The following is a 25,764-nucleotide window of genomic DNA, read 5'->3' on the forward strand; positions in this document are numbered from 1 at the left end:
CTGGCAAATAGTTATATGGCAGTGCCCAGCTTGCATTTTGGGAGAAAAGGAATCATCTTCCAATAGTTCTCAAATAAATGAAGAAATCACTTGGAATAGAATAAAGTTCAAAAAGGTCAAGGATAGAAGTAAGACTAGCTGACAAACAGTGGTAAAATCAAATTATTCTAAGCCAGAAAAAGGTGAATTGTTTTAAAATTATAGTTATTTTTTTTTTAAATTATGACTTATCCTGGGTAAACAGCAGCATGGCTCTGGTCTTGAAACAACAAGTCACATGCAAATAACTATAAGTGAGATTATCAGAAAACCTGAGTATTTCATTGTTTTGTCATTAATCTCACCATGGATCTCATTCTACTTTCTCTCTAGGGTTAGCTTCCACAGGCATTAGAAAATACAGAACACGTTGAAGACCAAAAAAGTGATATAAAAAGATTAATAATAATAATACCTTTGGAAAAAATCAAAAGAACTGAGGTTTTCAAGTCTAAAATGAGAAGAATAAAGGTTAATGTGGTAAATATGTTCATGAATTGAATATTTTGCTTAGAGAAAAGTTAGCAGTCACCATCCCCCAGTGAGAACAGAAGAGAATATAATGGGCTTAAAATACTGAATGAACTAGTTAAAGTAAATCTATGTGAGAATATCCTAAAAGTGTTAAACTTTATACAAGGTTATAAAGGGAGGTGTTGAAAAGGCATGTTAGTCTTTGGAGAGTTTTAAAATGATGCATATTCTCTCTCTCTGACATGGTTACACATTTCCTTCTATCTCAAATACTGCCGATACTTTGGTACTCTCTTTCCCTGTAAATCTAGGACTCCATGGATTTAAATGTGTGTGTATTTGTGTTATCTTAAAGCGGTCAATAGAGATATTTTATGTGTCTTTATCATCTGAGTACTACTTCCAAAGGAATTTATGTAGGAAGGAGCTGAGGGTAGAAAGGTGGGGCCTTGGGACAAATTTAACTTCATTGGAGTGGCTGGATTACTGAAAAGGAGGTGGAAAGTTGTATTGTTTTTACACATTTAGTAGTTGATACCAACAATGGTTCCATCACTAATTCATTCCATCTGTTACACCATTCCTTGGATTCTTTCTTCTCTGTTGTCTTGGACCTCTCTCTGCCTCCCTTTTATTATTTATATTCCAGATGGTAGCCCTGTTAGCTGTGTCTGGGACATGTGCTTATTGATCACTCATGGGCACTGCCTGCTTTACTGCTGCAACTCTATGGGATGCAGAGGCCAATATATAACTCATGTGGTGGAAAATAAGGGCATAAAAATTGAGGGGTTTTGTACCATTTTTCTTGCCCGGAGTTTTAGCCAAGAAGAGGTAGAGAGTAGCTGAAGCCTGACTAACAAGTCCTAATTGAGGGGATGTACTTCATTCTGGGATGCGAAAGGCTGCATGTAGGCCTGGAAATGAGAGGATCAGAGGAGGGGGATGGGGAAGATTAGCTTGCCGGAGACATTGACCGAGAAATAGTAGCAATCATGGGCTTCTACATCGTGTGTGACCCTTTCAGAGGAAGGGCTTTGTCACTTTGTAGAGTTTTGTCTCCTTATTTTTAGGACAAGATGCAAATGTGTGTGTGTGTGTGTGTGTGTGTGTGTGTGTGTTACTGTTCTTCCCATCTGACCCTGTGAAGTGCCCCTGTAGTGTGGTAAAATCTTTCAGCACATTCATAAATTCTAGAGCTCTTTGTTCTAAAAAGTGAAATGAAATATGTGGCTAAGAGACTCCAGTTCAGATGCCCCACATGCTCTGTGGCAGTGGAAATGGGCTCAGGCCCACCTTTAGGAAAACAGGAAAGGGATTTTCTCCCAAGGTTACGTACTTCAAGACAGAAGTGAGGCAGGCAGTTTTGCATCATCCACAGAGCTCAGATGCTCAGGACTTCCAAGTGACAGCAGTTGAAAGCTGGACCTGTGAAGAACTGGAATGGTTTAATGGGGAGTGGTCCACCACCTTTTTGGAACCAGTGACTACTTTCATGGAAGATAATTTTTCTATGGACATTGTGGGCTGGGGGAGTTTCAGGATGAAACTATTTCACATCAGATCATCAGGCATTGTTTAGATTCTCATAAGGAGCATGCAACCTAGATCCTTCACATGCACAGTCCACCATAGGGTTCGTGCTCCTATGAGAATCTAATGCTACCACAAATTTTACAGGAGGCAGATCCAGGCTGTAACACTGGCTCCTCCACCACTCATCTCCTGCTGTGTGGCATGGTTCTAACAGGCAGCAGGCCAGGTTGGGGACCCTTGATCTGGGGCAGTAGTGTGGTTCTGGACCAGTGGCAGCAGCCTCACGTGGGCACTTGCTAGAAATGCAGAATCTTAGGCCCCACTCTGGACTTCTGAATCAGAAACTTTGGGGGAGAGGTCCAGCATTCAGTTTTACCAGGCCTTTCAGAGGACTCTGATGTACTTGCAGGTGCAGGATTTGCTGGTCTAGAGTGTGGGGAAAATAGTAGCAGAAGAGTAACAGTTTTGAGGGACCTGAAGAATATATCAGCACTAAGGTTGCTTCTCTGATCCCAAATCTCTTCCCTTTCTGTTCCCCTGAGCTTCATAATGAAATCTGTTCAACTCTTCCTTCCTCAGTCTTTTCTGTCTGTAAGACTTCTATTATTACACTTTAGTAATATATTTTTCATCAGTGGATAGTCACGGATTACTCTTAATAAATATCAAGGCTTGACAGTATAATCACAGCCCTAAATGGACTTAGATGTGTGACCAGATGGAATTGCTTCTGCTCTTTCAAAAAGCATCTCACTTGAGTATGTCTCTATGAATTCTTATTATAAAGAGAAAAATGAATCTTATTTGTGATATCTGCATAAAAAAACCAATGTTCTGTTTCAACGTCATCACTTGTGCACTGTGTGATTGTTGTTTAACTTCTTTTGTTTCCTTTTTATTTAGATGTTGTCATATAAATAATAGCCAACATTTACTTCTCTTTGCCACACTTCAGCTGTTTACAAATCGGATATAATAATCATTCCTCCCCTGTTTCTCAGAAGGCACATCTTCAGGGCTTATTTTTCTTTTAATTTTTGCCAGGATTTTTAGGATCTATGAGTGAAAAGGGGTTATAAAAATGCTAATTAGGATAGGGATAATAATGGCCCAGAAGCCAATAATAGGGACAGCTACTAGACTTCTAGCAGGGATGGTGTAGGTCCTTACAAATCTAAATCTAAAAATGTGTTAGACATATTAAAATCCAGAGAAAAATTGAAAATTTGCTTAAGTTGGAACTGTCTTCCAGGCTCACTACCTGCCAAATTCTAATCCCCTTGAGATTTGTTTGTGAATTTCACTGCCAGTTTTGTGCAATATCTGCACCAGCCTAAAATCCCGGCATGTCTTTAAGCTTGTCTAGAGTCCCATTTGGTTCAGGGCTCAACTTCAGATTCTCCAGCTGGAATCTCTGAAAATCAGACTCCAAATGTTAATTAGGACTAAGTTTTCATTTTGAAAGCTAAAACCATTGCCCCCACACCCCTACACCCCCACCTTTCCACCTCCAGCTTTTTAAAAAAGTGAAACATTAAAAGCACAACCAACCGTGCAAATTGTAAAACTTCATCTAGATTAACAACATTCGTGAGAGTTTATGCTTGTCTAAAACTCCTCTGGAGCCGTGCTGTGACTTCCTGGTGGGCTCTCTGACAGGCTACGTTTTTGCTGCTTTTGTCCTCTTGGCCTCCTGGGTGGGCCACTTTCTCACTCTGTTAATTTTCTTTATAACATCTGTTATCCCTTTTTCCTCCCACTCCACCCTTTTTCTGATTTATTCTGGGCTTTTTTGTTTCCTTTTTTTTTTTAGGAGGGTTCTTTTTCTCTTTCACTGTCCTTCCTTTTTTAGCCCAGACTTGCAGATAATTTAAATATTACTCGCCTGAAGAATTGCCATCACATAAATGCTACTACCTTTTCTTTAACCTGCCAGACCTTCAACTGCTTCTCGGTGATTTTGCTGAAGTTATAGGCATGGGCAGCATGCAAAATTATGTCTATAGATAACTCTAGCTTCTCCTCTTTTCACAGGGACTTTGCTCAACTAAGACTTCTAATTATGCTTCAAAAATGTGTTTTAAATGCATTCTAATAATGGTACAAATACATTATTGAGATTATTCATGAATCCTATGAGGCATTGCTTATTTTACAATTTAACATCATGGTAATTGTTATAACTTCTTAATTAAATAATCAATAGACAAGCTCTTTCAGGAAGTTTATAAAATTTGAACCATTTCCAATTCATTCTACTAACATAGATGTTCATTTAAGTGAAATTATTTTATTAAATACTTATTTATTACAAGGACGGAGTGCTAGCAATGCATTTTACTAATTTTCTTATATCTTATTTTTTTCCTTAAACTTTTATTTAAAGTTTAAGGGTACATGTGCAGGAAGTGCAGTTTTGTTACATAGGCAAACATGTGCCATAGTAGTTTGCTGCCCAGAACAACCCATTATCTAAGTATTAAGCACAGTATCCATAAGCTATTCTTCCTGATGCTCCCCCTCCCCCAGCCAATCCTGCCCCAACAGGTCCCAGTGTGTGCGTTGTTCCTCCATTCTGTTCATGTGTTATCATTCAGCTCCCACTTATAAATGAGAACATGTGATATTTGATTTTTCGTTCCTGCGTTAGTTTGCTGAGGATAACGGCTTCCAACTCCATCCATGTCCCTGCAAAAGACATTATCTCATTCCGTTTTATGGCTGCATAGTATTCCATGGTGCATATGTACCACATTTTCCTGATCTAGTCTATCATTGATAGTCATTTTGGTTGATTCCATGTCTTTGCTATTGTGAATAGTACTGCAATGAACATATGCTTTCATGTATCTTTCTAATAGAATGACTTATATTTTTCTGGATATATACCCAGTACTGGGATTATTGGGTCAAATGGTATTTCTGCCTGTAGGTCTTTGAGGAATTGCCACATTGTCTTCTACAATGGCTAAACTAATTTACACTCTCATCAACAGTGTAAAAGCATTCCTTTTTCTCTTCAACCTCACCAGCATCTGTTGTTTCTTTACTTTTTATTAATAGCCATTCTGACTGGCATGAAATGGTATATCATTGTGGTTTTGATTTGCATTTCTCTAATGATCGGTGATGTTGAGCTTTCTTTCCCATGTTTCTTGGCTGCATGTATGTCTTCTTTTGAGAAGTGTCTGTTCATGTCCTTTGCCCAGTTTTTAATGGGGTTGTTTTTCTCTTGTAAATTTGTTTAAGTTCCTTGTAGACTCTGGATACTAGACCTTTGTCAGATGGATAGACTGCAAAAATTTTATCCAATTCTGTAGATTGTCTGTTGACTCTGATGATAGTTTCTTTTGTTGTGAAGAAGCTCTTTAGTTTAATTAGATCCCATTTGTCAATTTTGGCTTTTATTGCCATTGCTTTTGGTGTTTTAGTCATTAAATGTTCTCCCATGCCTATGTTGAATGGTATTGCCTAGATTTTCTTCTAGGGTTTTATAGTTTTGAGTTTTATGTTTAAGTCTTTAATCCATCTTCAGTTAATTTTTATATATGGTGTAAGGAAGGGGTCCAGTTTCAATTTTCTGCATATGGCTTCCCAGTTCTCCCAGCACTATTTATTAAAAAGGGAATTCTTTCCTCACTGCTTGTTTTTGTCAGGTTTGTTGAAGATCAGATGGTTGTAGGTGGCAGTCTTATTTCTGAGTTCTCTATTCTGTTCCATTAGACAATGTGTCTGTTCTTGTACCAGTACCATGCTGTTTTGGTTACTGTAGCCTTATAGTATAACATGAAGTCAGGTAGCATGATGCCTCCAGCTTTGTTCTTTATGCTTAGGATTATCTTGGCTATTTGGGCTCTTTTGTGCTTCCATATGAATTTTAAAATAGTTTTTTTTTTTTTTCTAATTCTGTGAATAATGTCAGTGGTAGTTTAATGGAAATAGCATTGAATCCATAAATTACTCTGAACAGTATGACGATTTTCATGATATTGATTCTTCCCATCTATGAGCATAGAATGTTTTTTCATTTGTTATGTCCTCTCTGATTTCCTTGAGCGGTGATTTATAGTTCTTCTTCAAGAGTTCCTTCATTTCCTTTGTTAGCTGTATTCCTAGGTATTTTATTCTCTTTGTAGCAATTGTGAATGAAAGTTCATTCATTATTTGGCTCTGTGCTTGCCTGTTTTTAGCGTACAAGAATGCTAATGATTTTTGCACATTGATTTTGTATCCTGAGACTTTGCTGAAGTTGCTTACCAGCTTAAGAAGCTTTTGGTTGAGATGACAGGGTTTTCTAGATATAGGATCATGTCATCTGCAAACAAAGATTATTTGACTTCCTCTCTTCCTATTTGAATATGCTTTATTTCTTTCTCTTGCCTGATTACCCTGGCCAGAACTTTCAATATTATGTTGAAGGGGAGTGGTGCGAGAGGGCATCCTTGTCTTGTGCTGGTTTTCGAGGGGAATGCTTCCAGATTTTGCCCATGCAATATGATGTTGGCTGTGGGTTTGTCATATATGGCTCTTATTGTTTTGAGGTATATTCCTTCAATGCCTAGTTTATTGAGAGTTTTTAACATGAAGAGATATTGGATTTTATTGAAGGCCTTTTCTACATTTATTGAGATAATCATGTGGTTTTTGTCTTCGGTTCTGTTTGTTACACCTTATTTTTTAAAGTATATATGTGTACACATTCAGATGTGTGTATATGTATGTATATGTATGTATCTGTTCTTTTGACTAACCCAGCAGTAAAGTGATGACAGAGGAAAGGGCAGCCCTCCTAAATTGATTACAAATATTTGTAAATTGCAGCAAACAGCATGCATAGTGAAAATAATGTACATTTCAAATCCTAAGAGGTTTAAGTCTCAGCTCCACTCTTATATTTATTTGTAATATGTTTTAAAATTAATTTTAATTCTATAAAAGTAATACATGTACCTAGTTTGAAAAGCTAGTTCACACCTCTAGGTTTATTTGGAAGACTTGCAGTTCCTACCCCTCTGCTCCTAACCTCAGCCTCTCTCAGCAGAGGCCATCCCTTCATTTTTGTTGTTGTTGTTGTTTTTGCTTCACCTGTTTCATTTATTTTATTTCTTCTGAAAATTATATATATACACATAAACATACATACATGTATATGTATTGTAAAACAAAAGGTATCTGAGACAAGTCTCAATCAATTTAAAAAGTTCATTTTACCAAGGTTAAAGATGCACCCATGACACAGCCTCAGGAGATTGTGAGGACATGTGCCCACAGTAGTTGAGGTACAATTTGCTTTTATACATGTTAGGGAGATATGAGACATCAATCAACATGTGTAAGATCTACACTGGTTCTGTAAGGTAAGGCTGGACAACTTGAGGCATGGGCCTCCAGATCATAAGTAGACAAGAGACAAAAGGTTACATTCTTTTGAGAACTTGATCAGCCTTCCACTGAATCCACAATTTAGTCTGGTTCAGTGAATCTGCATTTTTACATAAACAGTAGGGCGGAGGAAGTATTCAGATATGCGTTTGTCTTAGGTGAGTCTCAGAGGGATGCCTTTGAGTTCTTTCTGTCCTTTTTCCACAAGGAACTTTCTTGTGGACAAATTGTGAGGGAGGAAGGTATGTAGCTTCTTATATTTGTCGCTATGTTATTTAGGAATAAAATGGAAGGCAGGTTTGTCTGACATAGTTCCCAGCTTGACTTTTGCTTTGGCTTATTGATTGTGGAGTCCTAAGATTTATTTTCCTTTCACAGTATGTGTGTGTGTGTGTGTGTATATACATTTATATTTATATATACATATATATGTATGTATATAATATACATATTATATATGTATATAATACATATTATATATGTGTATACACACATACATATATACACAATTATATAATATATAATGCTTCTACTGCTAATCTTAATTTTTGATTTAAGACTTTTTCTCCTGATTTCCTAATACAATAGATGAGGTTTTAGCTTTCTGACGTCATCACGCGTGTGCACACACACACACACACTCCTGCACTTTTGCCTTTAGAGGTACCAGATACCTCTAACTCCTGAGCTTTCTGTTGGTTCTAGGTATTCTAGGCATTTAGTTTTCTGCTTTCCTGCATCTGCTGTGTCAGCTACTACTCATCTATCCATTTTCCAGTTTTCTAAGTTGACTTATTTATCAGCTGCCATCATCTCTCCTGTTGTCTTTTTTCTTATGAGTTCATGCCTTTTTTGTTCCTTTTTTATACTAATATTTTAGTGGAACTTCTGGAAGGGAAAGATATAAAAACAAATTCATGTATTCACACTTTCCCAGCTCTAAGCCTGAGAGATAGTAGATGCTTAGTGACCAATGTGCTATTACTACAAACTACTTCCTTCAACAGAATCTGTGCCTTTATGGAAGAAAAAGAGGCACCTGATAGAGATGATGTCTCTTACTTTGCTGTTTTTTCTCTCTGTTATCTCTTCTAAATTCTTATTTCACCTAAAGTCAAGTAAAGATCTCTTCAAGATGGTTAACTGCTGAAAGTATAAATTTTAGATAGAGGAATACTTATTCAAGGACCATATATTTATTGTGAATGAATCATGTTAGACCCTAGGAATATAAAGGTAATCAGTAGAAAGCACAGACCCTGTCTCCTAGGAATCCCCACTCTGCCTTGGAGAGAGGTATGTTCTAAGTGCTAGGGGATCAGAGAAAAGAAAGTAGTTGTGTTTGGGAAGCAGGCAAGAGGTAGGTATGGGACATAAATTTGGGGAAGATTTCATAACAAAGTAGCACTCATGGGACCGTGAAGAATATAATAATTCCACTAGTTGGGGACAAAGTGGAAAGCCCCATGGGCAGAGAAAATACTATGAGCACAAGGCACAGGGGTTTGAAAACACAAGCTATTTAGAGAACCACTAGAGGATGGAGCATGTGGAAACCTGGAGTCTGCAGAGAGTCTTGGGCCAGATTAGGAAGAGTGTTGAATGCTGCCATGCTTGGGATGTAAACTTTTTCTGAAGCCATTGAGAAGCCTGACATGTTTTATCAACAGGAAATGACAAGATCAGATGTGATACATTGCTGGAAATGAAGTCCGTGGAAGAGTAATGGGTGATAAGCAGAATGATTAGGAGACGGTGTCCGTATTTCAAGAGAGAAATAGTGACAGCCAAGACATGGCACCAAAATAGTATAGATAGGAAGAAGTAATCGTTGAAAGCTTTTCTTGTAAGATATAAAATTGATTCTAGAATTTCATCCAATGGGGGAAATGAGGTTCTGAATCTAACTCCCTGGTGCTTGGGTAGATGTTGAATGCCGTTTACCACTGTTTAATAAAAAAAAAAAAAAAAAAAAAAAAAAAAAAGGGGAGGGAGGAAGGAAGGAAGGAAGGGAGGAAGGAAGGAAGGAAGAAAAGACAAGAAAAGAAAAGAAAAAAGAAAAGAAAAGATGCAGGCATATAGGAGAAGATAATGGACTTGGCTTTAGACTGAGTTTAGAATTGGAAATAAAATCTGGATTTCAGAAACAAAGTCTCAGTTGGGGACTTATATTGAGAAATGAGGAAAGTATAGATGCTAATTGAAGGCAGGTAAATGGATGAGGTCATGCAGGGGTGTGAATGGGGAGAGGAGATAGGTGGGGAAAGACATAGAGGCAGGAAGTTAGCAGAGGAAGTGAAGCCAGTCAAGGGGACAAAGGAAGAATGACTAGAGAGGCGGAAGGAAGAAATGGAAGGTGTGGTCTTAGGAAAACCATTTAAAAAGAGAGGCCTAAGGGAAAAAGAAATATTGAAGAGTGTTAAATGCTGGCCAAAAGTTGGCCAGCACAAGAAATGAGATGGCAGTAACTTGAGTGGAAAACAGTTCATGGAAAGACTTTTGAGATGAAGAGACTGGAATATGTTTATTGGCTTTGAGTAATAATCTGATTGAGAGCATGAAGACCAAAGATAAAGAGGGGATATAAGGGATTACAGATACTGCTGCCTCTCAGTCAAGTGAGAAGGGAGTCACAATAACTAAAGACAAAGTATATACAGTAGCATATGTAATTCAAGAATTCAAGGTATTGTATATGCAATGGTTTCTTGTTTCTCCGTGTAGACTTGCCCATTCCTGTCAATGGCACCATCTTCCGTCCAGTTGCTCAGGACAAAATTCTTGATGTCATCTCAATTTCTCCATTTCCCTCATGTTCCACATTTAATTCATCAGGTAATTCTATTAGCTCTACCTTTAAAATATATCCACACACTAGCCACATTTTACCATCTGACCCACTGCCCCCTAGTATGAGCCATCATCACCTGCTACATGGCTTATTGCAAGAGCCTCCTGACTGGTCTCACTACTTACCCTGCCTCTTCACAGCCTATTCCCAGCATAGCAGCCAGACAGTCCTGTTAAAAATATAAGTTAAATCATAATACTCCTCAGCTGAAGCCCTGTGGCATTTCCCCATTTCACCCAGAATAAAAGCCACAATCATTGCAATGGCTTACCTAGCCCTCCACATGTCCCTTCTCTGAACATGTGATTGAAAATTACAGCCATCTTCACTCTCTTTTTCTCTGCCCATCTCCCCACCACTCCCGATTCCCTTATACTGGCACTATTATTTAGTAGAATTATCACTTTCTAATTTGCTCTAGAGTTATTTGTTATGCTTAATGTCTGTTTTCCCCATTGGAATATAAGCGCCACAGGGCTGTAAGTTTTGCTGATTTTATTCACTGCTATATCTCAAATCCTTAATGCAGTGACGTAGGGACTGGCACATGACAGATGATCAATAGTTTTTGAGTGAATGATGGACGTAAGAAGTTAAGGGCATCCACATGTCAGGGGGAGGGTCAGCAGCAGGGTAGGGATCTTCAGAAGCCACTTGACCATGATGGAGAAAGGATAATTTTGCTGACTTGAGAAGAGTAAAACTGGCAAGAGATCCTGAATGTTACAAGTCCTTTAAAAGTCTTTTCTATTGACAGTTTTTTTGTTGTTGTTGTTAAATTAAGCCTATAGTTAGCATCACTCTGTGCTGGGACTCTGGGGATGAGGAAGTTTGGTCTCTGAGGGGCTCTTCAGCTATTTGAAGGCTGTTTGTGCATTGGAGAAAGAAGAGTTAGCTCCACTTCTTGCCTTTATTCTCTTTGGTTGTGTGACCTCAATCAAAGTCATTTAACATTTAACTCTTACGAAAAAGTATCTCCCTTGCTTGACGTATACAGTTCTTTTGGCACTCAAATGAGATAACGTTTGTGAGAGCATTTGTAGACGCTAAAATGCTACACACATATGGGATTATCATCATTGTCATCCCTGTGTGATAAGTCTTCTGAAGCAAGCCCAGGCTGAGCCGAGGCATGGCCATACTCCAGGTGATACATCCTGTGTGCTGCTCACTGTGAGTCCTGACCAAGGAAGCAGAATGCCTTCCAGGAGTTGCATACATAAAGCTGCACCATATGGCGCGGTGGCTCAAGCCTGTAATCCCAGCACTTTGGGAGGCGGAGACGGGCGGATCACGAGGTCAGGAGATCGAGACCATTCTGGCTAACACGGTGAAACCCCGTCTCTACTAAAAAATACAAAAACTAGCCGGGCGAGGTGGCGGGCGCCTGTAGTCCCAGCTACTCGGGGAGGCTGAGGCAGGAGAATGGCGTGAACCCGGGAGGCGGAGCTTGCAGTGAGCTGAGATCCGGCCACAGTACTCCATCCCGGTCGACAGAGTGAGACTCTGCCTCAAAAAAAAAAAAAAAAAAAAAAAAAAGCTGCACTATGATCTGATAAAGAGAAAGACAGCCTCTGCTTATCTCCTTTCAGTGCAGTCCAGCTTAAAGCCTGGAACTAGTTTTTGCATCTCTTTGAATCTACCTAAGTGCAGGCCCCCAAACTGGTATCAGATCTTGATTAAGGACACTAACAACAGCCCAGATCTGGGGCTTCCAAGTAACCCCCCAGCTCCAGCTGAGCAACTTGGGGTAACTTTCCTTCAGAAGCTCCTCTTGGGAGGATGCCCACACTCCATAGGGGGTACAAATCTTCTGCCTTATTTGGCCTCTATTTTGTTGAACAGAGTGACAAGAAAACAGCAAATAAGTCTTTGGATGCTTAACCAAACCAAACAAACAAAAAACCATGCACCTATTTTGAAAACATGGACTTGCCTCATCCTTGTCTCCAAAGTCCAGTGATCCTAAGTAAGCCTCTTGGTTCCAGTAGGTTCTCCGTCGCCTTTTCAATCTTATACATTGTTTTTCTTTCTATTTAAGATCAGTAATGAGAATTTGGCAGGAGAAAGATTCAAATGGGTCAGGAGGCTCTTGTGGCTTTTCTTGGGCTTGTTTTCCACAGCTCATTCTAGCCTGCAACATACTTTGCAAGAATAAGTTGGCTGGAATCTAACCCATGGTGAGAGGCCGCCACTGAGGCAGCATTTCAGAATAGGGAGACTGGAGCCACGATCAGGCTTCCTGAAGCACACAGCTGGGGTGTTTTCCTACACATGCACATGCACACGGCAGCATACGCTGGGGATCCTCATCGAGAACAGATGTTGCTGCCCACTGTGCCAGCCACATGTCGTGCATGGCGTTTTCTTCTGCTAAACTCCTGGCAACAGCGTTTGTCTTTTCTTCTCCCCTCCTTCTGCCTCCTACCCTCTTTTCCCATCTCCTACACCCACTGCATGTGCAAATTCTCTCCTGATTCATACTTGGCCAGCCTCATATTTTTGTTGTTGTTATTGTTATTGCAAACATTAGAGGCTTCCAAAGCTGGAAAAAAAATAAAAAGAAAAGAAAAGAGAAAAAGAAAGAAACCACAACAACCCCCAAAGGAAACATGTTCTAACCCAGGAATGTACAATACTTCATGCATGGGAAGCATCTTCCCACCTCTCCAAGCTTAGCTACAGAAACAAAGGCTCCAAATTCCAACACATGAAAAAAAAATTAATCCAGCTTTTTTGTATGTGCATCATACCATTTTTCAATCTACAAGTCTGCTGCTCCCCCCAATGGCTAGGATTTGCAGGAATGTCATAGCCTCTTTCTCAACTTACACCGTGGTTACAAAATTATAGTCACTGCTTCTGGTCCATTTATTTATTTCTTCAATGAAGAGTATATTTTCTGAGTACCTACTACGTGTTGGGATTACAAAAATGAATCAGTAATTCCCAACGAAGTGTATACAATAGAGAGAAAAACATCAAATATCCAGTGAGTATAAGCCGATAATACAATCATATGAACAAGGGCATGTGGGAGCACACGGAATAAAGCAAATAACTTATCCCAATTCCATGGATAAAGTTTCAGAGAGGGGTAATCATTTGAAGTAGATTTGAATAATAAATAGGCATGAAAGGCAAAGATGTGAAAGGAAATGGCATGAAGCAGTCATCAAGTTTTTCTGTAATAAAGCTGCATAACAAAATAATCCACAAATATCAATATCTTAATAGCAACTTCTCACTCATGCATCTATAAGTTGGCTAAAGTGACTCTCTTAGTTTGTGGTCTCGGTTCAAGTGTACTTCCTGTGTCTCTCCCTCAGGGAGCCAGGTTTAGAGTTTCAGGGTCAGCAGCTACATAGGGCATTTTCTTTTCATAGTAGATAGCATGGGCACAAAAGGGTGAGTTAAGGCATGCTCATACATTTCCAACTTTTTGTCAAGTGTAGCATGTGTCACATACATTTATGTTCCACTAGTCAAGGCAAACCACATGGCTGAGTCCAAAGTTAGTAGGGAGTGAAGTTATGCTCTGCTGACATCGAACTCATGGCAAAGGAAGGGTGAGTAAAAAGCATATAGACAAAGAATAATATCTACTAGTCAGCCTTTGCAGTCACAAGCATTCATTAAACATATTCACTCCACCCTATGCCAAGACACTCCAACAGTCTTATCCAGTCCTAGCATCAGGTTTGAAATCTAGAATCTCGTGATTGATACCAGATTGCAATGTAGCTTCTCTTAATCTGGAGTCTTATATACTAAAATCACAAGCTCCCTGCCCCTCACTCACCCCACATGCAAAGTGGAGCAGAAATAAATAACTACAATAAACATTCCCCTTCAAGGAGAAAGAATGAGCGGTGCATAAAGGCCACCTGTCATTCTTTGAGCAAAAGTTGTAAAACCACAACTGGGAGAGTAGGGAGCACTTCTTGTTTAGAAACCTTTGGTTACTCCCTGGGTGTCACTTCCTAGTTGATAGTTCTTCATGGCTCTTGGCTCTGATCTCTAAGGAGTCCTTCATTTTCCACTATCTTATCTGGTCGTGTATTAAGAGCAGTGAAGAACATCCACTTTTGGAAGCTGAGTAGCTTTCTTAACTTGCTTCCTGCTTGTAGGATATAGTGGGCCCAAAGGTCTCTAACAGTAGGTCTCTTTCAATCCAGGCTGATAGTGATTTTGGTACCTCAACTCCCACAAACTTGATTGATTTTTGTGTATATTTAATTCCAGTAAAATTCATAAGCCAAGAGCTATACTCGCAAGTCTTTTCAAGAAATGCCTCTCTCAGTAAATACAGGTATTCTGAGCTTGTGAGGCTTCTCTTGGATGAAGTTCTTAGCCTGTTTCCTCAGAGTCCTTTTGTAAACTGCAAGAATCTCCTAGGTGTTGATTTAATCCAATTGAAGGTCCTAACAAATGATGTAATAGTTCACTGCTTAATTTTTTTTTTTTTTTTTTTTTTTTTTTTGCCTAGCGTTGTCTTAACTTCAGTCTTAGAAGGCCTTTCTAATGCAGATTATTATTAAATTTGATCTTTTACTCGTCAGAGGTGAGAAACGGTTTTATTTTTTGGTACTACAAGTTTTAGAATTTCTAATAATTTATATTCCTGGTCAATTCTACTGGCAAAGCAATAACCTTTTCAGCGCTCATCTCTTCTTGCAGTACCTTATCAAATTAAGGTAATAACCACCAACTAATCATAGTAATATTCTTCTTCAAAACCTCTTTATTCAAAGCCAATAGGGCATTACTAAATTTTTGGCCTGCAAGTAATAACAATTAACAATATAATTTCTCTCTCAAGTAACTATGGGAAACATTTTATGAAATACTTTGCTACCGCATAAATGAATAACATAATTTTTCCAGCCTTCTGACACATTTATTTTGCTTCCTGCTCCTCCATTCCAGAGCCAATCTCATATATTTTAGGTTTTTTGTTTGTTTGTTATGGTAGCATCCTACTTCTGATACTACTGTCTGTATTAGTCAAGTGTTCCTACAATAATGTCACATAACAAACAATCCCCAAATATCAATGGCGTATAACATAAAGTATTATTAGTCTGCTCAATGAAGTTGATCTTGAGGGAGATGAGGAAGTATGGAATGACGAAGGTTAAAAGAGGTACGTAAAAGGTAGATCATTAGATCTCTGGTATGCCAATCTAAGCTATTTGGGCTTTATTCTGTAGCCAGTGTTGATCTAATGAAGGCTTATAAATAGAAGAATATGAATTAATCAGGGTAGGCTGCGGTCATAAATTAACCCTAAAATTGCAGTCATTTACCATTACATTTCTCACTTACATTAAGTCTGGTATAACTCTTTAGAGCAGCTATTCATTTCTTCCATCTTATTACTCTGCCCTTTCAAAATGTGATCTCCATGGTTGCCTCCATGAAGACAGAGGGGAAATACAAAGTGAGGCGAGTAACTCCTGACTCCCTTGGACTAAAAGTAATGCATCATTTCTGTTGGTCCTCCCATTCACCAGACATGGTCACATGTCCTCAAGCCCATAATAAGTGAGGCAGAAAAACCTAAGGGACCACAGAGATATCTGTGAGCATTAAGTATCTCTGTAAGAGAGAAAAGAAGGTAGGATGTATAATTTAAGAAGAAATCATGGTGGCAAAATTGAACCATGGGGATCAGGATGTTACCATCTCTCACCTGAACTAATGTAACAGCCACCTCACCAAACTGAAGAAGTGCAAAGAGAGGAGAAAAGAGCCTGAATACAAAATTATGTCTGCAATAGGATAGTATTTGTTTGCTGGGTGTGATGATGAGAGAGGAGTTAAAGATAAAGTAAACGGGATTGGAGAGATGGCAGTGGTGGATGACAGTACCGTGGGGCTGCCTCTTATACTGTCTCAGTTTGCTCTGAAATAAGCTCAGTCAACAGTTTATCAACACACATTGCTTGAACATCTGCTGTGGGGAACAAAAAGACCTGGTTGCTGCCTGCATAGTTGGAGGTGTGTGCTATTTGTATGTGTTTTTGTTGCTGTATCTATTTTGAATGTCTGGTTAACCAGCTTCTAGTTGGCAGGGGCCATGTTGAATTTTTCTGTGTTTATACTGCCACACACCCAATCAAATTTAATAGTAAATACTCTAAAAGTAGTTAATAAATATTCACATTTGGCTAAGTGATGCTCATTTTATTCTCTTCTTTGGCTGTTCTTGTCATATATTTCTTGGGAAATTTCTTATGCATTAAATACAGAATATTGCAGTTCAGAGCTAGAATTAGTATTTTATTTCTAATTTATTTTTTAATTAGAGAAACCAAGTAGTAAATTGAATATGCATTAACCAGATGTGAAAGCCTTTGAACAAACAGAGATGAAATCGACTCCCCAATGTCCTCATCTTTGCCTGCCGGTTTGGAAGTTTAAAATACTTAAGTTTAATTTTCACCTCTATTGCTCATTCCCCGAGTGACCTTGGGGCACGACCCTTTGTCTCATTTTCCCCATCAGTGGAATATAGATAATCATATTAATCTGCCTCACCAGGCGATGTGAGGACTAATTAAAAATGAGATTAGATTCAACCAAAGTCTTTCTAATGTGAAAAATATTAAACTTGGTGATGCATGTCTGAAATGCTGTTAGGATCTGGGAATGGTCTCTGGCTTTGGAACTGCTTTTGACCCTGATGACATTACAGCTAAGACTGGAGTGCCTGCAGGCTGCCCGTCTTACTCATTGGCCAGATTGCCTCTGACCTGGTTCCATGTCCTGTAGGCCCAGTCTGAGGGGCCAGCCCTGTGTAGAATTGACTGGTAACTGAATAACAGAAGCTAATGATCTGTTCACTTCTTAGTGCTTCCTCAGAGGCTTGCTTCCTGCCTTTCCTCTTCTTACCTCCTCTTTCTGACAGGATCTCTGGGAATTCTTTGGATTGATCCATCACTAAAATCGTTAAATTGATAAATTTACCAAATAACTTACGTGTTTTGCTCATACTTACTTCACCTAGGCAGACAATGCCCTGATACACAGAGTTGGCATTTCCAATTGTGTTTTATAGGTACCTACCTCTACTAGGTAATTTTAGGGGTGTTATGCATGGTCTCATTTCTCCCGAGTACTTGTCTTCCAAATGTGGTTCATAAAGTACCAAAGTTTTTGTAATTAAATTCATATCTTGCCTTATTCTTTTATCTTTTATTTAATTGCAGATACATATTAGTCCTTGACCCTCTAGTATGTCAGCTGCTTTCCAGAGGAATAGGAAAATATGCAGATACTGTGGCAGGGATGGAGACATTGGTTATGAGGGTTGTTAGAAGGTGCAACGAGTTCAGCATGAAGGTGGGGATGATAAGAAAAGAAAGGAGAGACTAGGAGACTCAAGACAAACTTAGATACAGCATTGCTGCTATACCTCAGCTACCAATAGAATCTAAGACATAATTAGGTACTGCAGATAACTCTGATTATTGTATATTTTGTTTACCTTGAAACCACGTTATGTATTCTATCCCCATAGATGGGCAAGGTAAATGTTAAGATCCCTGAGATTAGAGAACACCAGTAAGAAAGAGGAAGAATGTCAGAGTCATTAGGTAGCCACTTTGGGAGGGCTGTGTTCCACTCTCACAGACAGAGAACCATTGATACAAAGAGTATCCAGGCACATTTAGCTCACGAAACAAACAAAAAAGACAACTGGGGACTGTTCAGTATATTTAATAACACTATTTAGTGTTTTTAGCATTCCAGGTCACACTATGAGGAATTATCACCACTGCTACTATCCTTATCTTACTGATGAGGAAACTGAGGGGCTGAGAATTTAATTAACTTCTCAAATCTCCTGAGCTAGCAAATATGAACTTCAGTAAATGAACCTCGGTAGTGTGATTCTAGTGATTCTAGAGTCCACGTTCTTAGACTGGTAGGAAGATTAAAAGCAAAGGAACAAATAAATGATGTATAAATTAGAAATGACTTTTAGAAAATACAACTGAGAGATGAAGATGGGGTGCTGACCACCTGTTAGGAACCCTTTCTGGGCTTGCAAGATTTAAGCCAGAGTAAATGGAAAAGGAGATATGCCAATGAACTCTGCTTAGCAAGGATCAGAGACCAAGAAAATGAAAGCAGAGAACATGTTGTGAAACAGATGCAGTCAATCAGTGATGAGTGGATAAGATACACAGACAAGCGTCCCAGAGATAAAGGGAATGTAAACAAGACACTCACACAGAGAACAGGTTCCGTATGGGTGAAAGTGAGACTGAATGGACCAACCAGTTAGGGGAGAAAGGAACAGCTGGGCCAATAAATCAGGATAGTGTAGCAGGTTGAGGATCAGAAGCACAATGATCAGCCACACAAACTGAACTGTCCAAAGACATGGGAACTAAATGTTAGACTGAAGCTAAAAGAAACAAGACTACTGGCAAGAAAACATTCTAGAATAAATATGACACCTCCCTCTTGCCATTTTTCAAGTCAACTGGACCTGGATATTGCTGGGGATGATAAAATGGCTATGTCTAAATTGTAGAAAAAGTCTGGCAGAAATTGAATGGGATAGAAAGTGTGCAGTGCCCCTCTAGACTTGTGTTTTTATATATAGGAAAAAGGAAAATGTGTAGAGCTTCTCACAATGCCCTGGGACAGGTCTTGCTGCCTGATCAAGATCTATGTCCCATGACTCAGACCTTTGATTGTGGTAAGGATACTTTCTAGATAGATTTTCAGTGATCAAATTATTTTAGAAAAGTGTATCATAATTTGAATAGTCAATGTCGTAGATAAGCTTTCATCTCCACTGGTCTTCTGCCCACATATGAACATTCAAGCAGTCCTGACAACTTTCCTTCACAATACCTGTCCTATCTGCCTTTTTCTATTCCATGTTATGACCAGCCAATTCTGTTCTTCTTCGTTCATATTGCTTGAACTCAACTCCTACTTGGTCCTGGCCCCTGCGGTTGTCTTCTGAACGTTCCCTGTATTATCCCCAGATCTAACCTTCAAAACACAGCTTTTATCATTTCTTCTTCTGAAAAAAAAAAAAAAAAAAAAACTTTAGTTTTTCCCTATTGTCTTCAGAATACAGACAAAATTCCTCTGGATGGAGATTTTTACTTAGTTCTAGACTTGCATCATTAATATTTGAAGCAGAAAAACGCAGATATATATTTTCTTTTTCCATCTGAAATGTCAGCTTATATTTGGCCTTCCTGCTGAGGTTATTCTCCCTATTTCTCTGCCAAAATCCTATCCACTCTTCAAAGATTAGGTTTAATCCCATGTACCCCATAAAGCTTTTCTAAAATGCTACAGGCAGGTCCTCTTTCTGCACTGCTATCATTCTTATTAGTGGTACTGTTAATTACGCTGGAAACTGACCCTCATTTACCTATGATTTCTTTCCTATGGTTTTAGGTGCAGTTCAGATTCTGTATTACACAGCACTCATGCCACAATGACTTCTTTGAGGCAAATACTTTGTCACCCAGGAACCTTCCGTGGTGCCTTGTACATAGCAAACACACTAAATATGTATTGATCAAATATGCCAGTATTCTAGCAACTAAACCTATGCCTGGCTTATAGTAAAATAGATGTTAATTTACTGTATAAAGTAATTTTGGCAAAATGTAAATGATTTTTTCTGGATAATTATAGAAGAGTTTTCTATTTTTCCTTAAAAAAATACTATATAATACATTTCTCATGGCTATCCGTGACACTGACTTTTCCTTAGACAGAAGATGGCTGCCTCATTCTCATAGTATCAGTGAGAGGTTAGGCCAGGTGTACAGTACCGAGCAGTAGAGTGAGGCATATCACTAATACATGAGAGCAATGCTGGAGGCAGCACGAGCATATCCGGATGGTCAGGGTACAGGCCTGAACACTGGACAGTGGCTCTATCCTCAGACACATTCCTTATCATCGTGATCAGGCACATTATGATCAAACATATTCCTTAACAGCGCCAGTTTTTATTTTTTTCACCTGTAAAATGATCATGATAATGGGCCCAATAACAGAGTTATTCCAAGGATTCATAAAACCACATGCACAAACCTTGTAGTATACACCACACACCTGTATAAAATAAAAATAGCATTTTGCTTCTATATAATGGTTTGTAGTTTGTAAAGACAGTTTTACCTTTAGGTTTGCTCCTTACACCTGAAGATTTCAGATAAATTGTGTGTATAATGTAAAAATATACTTTATGTTACAGATCTATAATATAGATTATATATTAGTAATTATCATACACATAATATGATACATGAGAAACAGAGAAGCATATATATGTATCATATGTATTTACATCTATGTGTATGTGCATATAAGTACATACAAATATATACATACAGATATATGTATACAGTTGCATACATATATGTATATGTATGTATACAGTTTCATATCATGGCATAGATATGAAAGAGAATAAAAGTAAGAAAACAGGTGCTATGAACACTAGCAAAAAAGGCTGGGCGTGGTGGCTCATGCCTGTAGTCCCAGCGCTTTGGGAGCCCGAGGCGGGTGAATCACGAGGTCAGGAGTTCGAGACTAGCCTGGCCAACATGGTGAAACCCCATCTCTACTAAAAATACAAAAAATTAGCTGGGCATGGTGGTGGGCACCTGTAGTCCCAGCTACCTGGGAGGCTGAGGCAGGATAATCTTTTGAACCCAGGAGACGGAGGTTGCAGTGAGCTTAGATTGCACCACTGCACTCCGGCCTGGGCAACAGTGCAAGACTCTGTCAAAAAAAGAGGAAAAAAAGAATGAAAGAAAGAGAGAGAGAGAAGGAAGGGAGAGAGGGAGGGAGGGAGGGAGGGAGGAAAGAAGGAAGGAAGGAAGGAAGGAAGGAAGGAAGGAAGGAAGGAAGGAAGGAAGGAAGGAAGGAAGGAAGGGAGAGAAGGAAGAACACTAACAAAAACTCAAAGAAATGTAGATTAAAGCTAGTTTACCCCAAAGTGAAACGCTTTCATCTTTGTAAAGAGCTGGATGTAGTATCAGAATGGGAAAAGTCTTGTCAACTGCTGTGCTTTCTTTAAACAATTCTCACCCTAGCAGTCTCTGCTTTCTCCTCAAAATTCCTCTCAGTGTACTTGATTGCTGAGAAAGAGAGGGAAGGATGAAAGGAGGAAGGAGGGAGAGAATGAGAGAGAATGGGAAAGAAAAATAAAATAAGATGCTCAGCAAACAGCAGGAGGGCCAAGAAAAATATTTAATCCAAACAGGGCATATGGTCGTTTCCTCCCACAGTCTGCATTCCCAGTCACCTTCCACAGGCGGGCTCGGGGAGCCAAGAAATGCTGGGCTGCCTGGCATGTGCCTGCATGTGGTGGACAGGCAGGGGTGAGCACGCATGCTGGGGCTGTGGTGGAACATTCTGGTCACCAGCTCAGACCTGCCTCAACCTCCCATGAACTGAAGGCTGGCCGAGGAACCAGGAGACAGAGACGGAGGGAAGTAAAGGATCAAAGTCCAAACAGGACCTAAGAGACTGTCCCAGGCCTTCTTGCAGGGTCACATGCTTTTCCTTTCTTCCCCCAGCTGCAGATTATCTAACCCTGACTTGTACCTGTCTCCTCATCCTTTCATCTCCCACAGCTATGTGAGCTCCATCCAGACAGAGCATGTACCGCCTCATGTTTCAATTATGTGGGGTGTAGCCCTTGTGCAACAGCTGGCCAAGGGCCCAGAGAGGAGGGGCACAGTGAGTAGCCACCTAGAGAGGTGACCAGAGAAAAGCACTGGAAGGTCCCACCTTACTGGGCAGGGTGCCTGCAGTGGCCTGAAATTCTGCTCTCAATTTCATTCATCTGTAGCCTTAAGTCTGATATCTGGAAGAGCCTACTGTGAATGAGCCTATGACTGGAAGGCCATGCCAAGCTATTTTCATGTGATATTTTGGGGTGAGTAATTGATAGTGAAAACAAATACCTGGGAGGCAAGGGGACAAGATAGGGGAAATAATTGGGCATGGTGGTTTATACCTGTAGTCCCAGCTACTTGGGAGACTGAGGCAGGAGGATTGCTTGAGCTCAAGGGTTTGGGACCAGCCTGGACAACATAGCCAGACACCATCTCTTAAAAAATAAATTTTTTTTAAAAACCAGACAAACAAATAGATGAGAGGGGGAATGTTTACCTTATCCTGGAGGAAAGGTAAGAGGAGTGAAAAACAAGAACTGTTCTGAGTTTTTAGTTTTATAGAGTTAATTCTGGAGAGAATTCACTAGTTTAATCCATCAGATATTCATTAAGCACCTATTGTAATGTATTGGATACTGTGCTGATGCACAGGGTTTATTGCTGATGGAGGAAGAGGGAACAGAAAAGAGACGAAAATGGAAGTGTTCCCGCCCCCATGGTCCTTGCAGAGTTGCAGACCTCTTGTGTTCAGTGTTTCTATGCCTGACCTTGAAACACAGTTGGTTGGCTCCAATTAGCTGAAAAGGAAGCAGGATATTCCCTAAACAAATGATTGTTAATCCATTGATTGTTTAAAGAAGAGAGCCAAATGTCATGCAGTAAGACTGTATCTGAAGACCTTGCAGGCCATCTACACCACTCCCACCATGAAAGCAAGAAAAAGGAAATTACAAGAACTCATGGGCCTATCAGCCCTGCAATGAAGACACCAGTGAAGTCTGATGGTATGTCATTATTCTTGTAGGAGCCCACGGCACAGACTTTGCTGTTTCACAATTTTCACAAACATTGGTACCGTGGAAGCCTGGCGATGAGTCCACCTGATGGACTGCTGCTGTTCCTGGGCAGCGTTTTAAGAAGCATTGCTGTGTGCTTAGAGGAGGAGGACGGGTGACAGTGCCATAAAAACAGACTTTGACAGCAAAGCAAAGGACTGGGAATCACTAGAATAAAATTTTGACTAATGAATTGTACAGGATCAGCTTCACTGGAGAAAAAGGGGTCACATGGAGGACAGCAAACACTGATTGAGGAGCAGACAAAAGTTTTTTGTTTGTTTGTTTGTTTGTTTGTTTTAGGACCTGGAGTTGGGTTTGGTGTGGAAGGGTCAAGGAGTGATCCAGTGCAGAAGGAATAAAGGTGGTCAGGGGAGTGGAGCACTGGGTGCCTTCACAGTCTTCAAAGTGTGTCTTGTGTAGTTTGGTAACAGGTGAGGGAAGAGATAGGGCAAAAGGTACCCAACGCCTTACCATCAGCAAGGCCTCTGAGTCAGAGGAGGGCGAGGACACATTCCCATCAGGAAAGGCTCAGGCTGCAGCTCTCAACAGAAGGGCCACTTCTTACAGAAGTGCTGTTGTTTTCAGTAGGGCCCTATGCAGGGATGTTCTGTCCTTAAGGAGCCGGGCTTCAACTTCGAGCTGGTGTTTTTCTTGCACAAATGTGCACGAATGTCACCTGAACACTGTCTTACCCATCTTCACCCTTTGGGACTATAACTCCATCCACCAGCACTGCCCCCCTCCTGGCCTTGAGGTGGGCAAGACCACTCATATACAACTATGTCTCTCCCAGAGGAGAGACTACATGGGGAAGCAGGTCAGTGTGTGCTTGCACTGAGGTAGGGAGTTTGTGTGACTTTGAGTCTTTATTTGCAACTATTTGAAAGGGGCCGTGAGGTTAGTTTTGGCTGAAAAGTAAGTCCCAGAGAGTCTCCTCACCTTCCTGTTTTCCTGCAGCACATATCAGAGAAGAAATATCTGTGTGATGGTTTGGGATTTTTTTCAGAGGGTAAGACACCCAAGTCACCACTGTGGTATTTGAAGAGAGCCCTAGTTTCCAGGAGCCAATCAGGCCATTCCTTTTCTGTTTTTATAAGTTTCAAAACTATTTCCCTTGTCACCTGACTGTCTCTTTCATGACTCAGGTAGATGCATTGGTGGTAAAAGTGAATGGGGCAGGAGGCTCTCAGGAATGAAGCATGACTGGTTTTGACTCTAAGGTGTTGGTGGCAGAATCTTGAAATTTTCTGACTAGAGTCTCTAGGGAGACAATTCAGGCACCAACCTGCAATGGTAAAAGCAATGGTAGTTTTCTTGCTGCTTTCATAAAATTATGAATTATTGAATGCTTTCTATGGGTCAGGCATTGTGTTATGTGTTTCACCTCCATTTGCTCATTTATTTCTTGCAGCAATTCTGTGAGGTAGTGCTGTTTTTCTCATTCACTAACAAGAACACTGCTGCTCGTTGTTAAGAAATTTTCTCAGATTCTAATTGTTGGTAAGGAGCAGAGCTGGGATCTGAGCAAAGGTTTATGTAAAACCATATGCTGTGCTTTTTTTTTTTTTTTTTTTTTTTTGAGACAGAGTCTCACACTCGCCCAGGAGGAGTGCAGTGGCGTGATCTTGGCTCACTGCAATCTCCTCTTCCCAGGCTCAAGCGATTCTCCTGCCTCAGCCTCCCAAGTAGATGGGATTACAGGCGTGTGCCACCGCACCTAGAGACAGAGTTTCACCATGTTGGCCAGGCTGGTCTCAAACTCCTAGCCTCAGGTGATCCACCCACCTCAGCCTCCCAAAGTGCTGGGATTATAGGTATGAGCCACTGCACCCGGCCATATCCTGTGCTTTTAATTGCCATACTCTGTAGCCTTGATCGTTTCTGGGGCAGGAACTATGACACCCTGGATACCTTGGAGTAAGTGAAGTCAATACAGGTGAAAGATGTCTTTTTTATCTTACATTTGCTTGATTTTCTTTTTTCATCTAATTTCTCTCAAAGGAGATTGCTTTTTGTCCTATTTGATTATTTCTAAGACTTTGCTTTGATCTTGGTGTCAAATGTAGATAAGCTGATTATAATCAGGCTTCTCTTTCAGCCCCTGCAGAGGTACATAGTTGCCTTTTTAGAGGGTCTGGTGGGTTTCACAGGCAGTGGTTTGAGGTCCTACACAGAAGATGTCCTACCACACATGGACCAGTGATGCATGAGAGGCCACACAAGTAGACGTGCAGTCGGCATCCCTCTGATCATCCAGCAGGATGTGTATCTTCATTGCCTTCCTTTCAATTACATCCTCTCATCTCTTGTTTTTAGATTCCACCCTTGCCCTTCCAGGAGATACTCCGTACAACTTCAACTGTTAGCCGAAAACACAGAAGATCCTTAATGTCTTACTGTTAGTGACTTAGCCAAGGCCTGGATTTGAATCGTGTAGACTTCAGAGCTGGTAGGCAGGAGCAAATCTCTTGGCTCCCAAGCGAGCCAAGCTACCTGTGGAGCATCATAATGTGATTGTGTCATTCCATATCAGTCCTCATAAACACTGTCTTTTTATTAAAGTACTAACAGGGTCACATAAAAACTCCCTACCTTACAAAGGGCCAAGACCTAGGCCCTTATTCCAGATCACCTATTAAAACCCAACCACTTGATCACAGATATTTGCAAACATTCCTAGGACAGCCATGGTTTACTGCTTTCTTTCTGCTCTGGTTTACAGTTTCTTCGTTTTTGGCCTTTGGGA

General features: G+C 40.1%; 1 protein-coding gene across 2 annotated transcripts in view; it reads left to right on the forward strand.

Moving 5' to 3' along the window:
• Nucleotides 1–25,764, forward strand: part of PAPPA2 (pappalysin 2) — a 400,048-nt gene that overhangs the window by 362,079 nt on the left and 12,205 nt on the right. Inside the window, exon 23 of one of the 2 annotated variants that reach the window (XR_003306912.1) lies at nt 22,134–22,220. The exons of the other annotated variant lie outside the window; for it this stretch is intronic. The gene's annotated coding sequence lies outside the window, so the exon portion shown is untranslated. The remainder of the gene's footprint in view (nt 1–22,133; nt 22,221–25,764) is intronic. 2 annotated transcript variants of the gene reach the window in all.

The sequence above is a fragment of the Piliocolobus tephrosceles genome, chromosome 1, assembly GCF_002776525.5.
Source record: "Piliocolobus tephrosceles isolate RC106 chromosome 1, ASM277652v3, whole genome shotgun sequence".
Lineage (NCBI taxonomy): Eukaryota > Metazoa > Chordata > Mammalia > Primates > Cercopithecidae > Piliocolobus > Piliocolobus tephrosceles.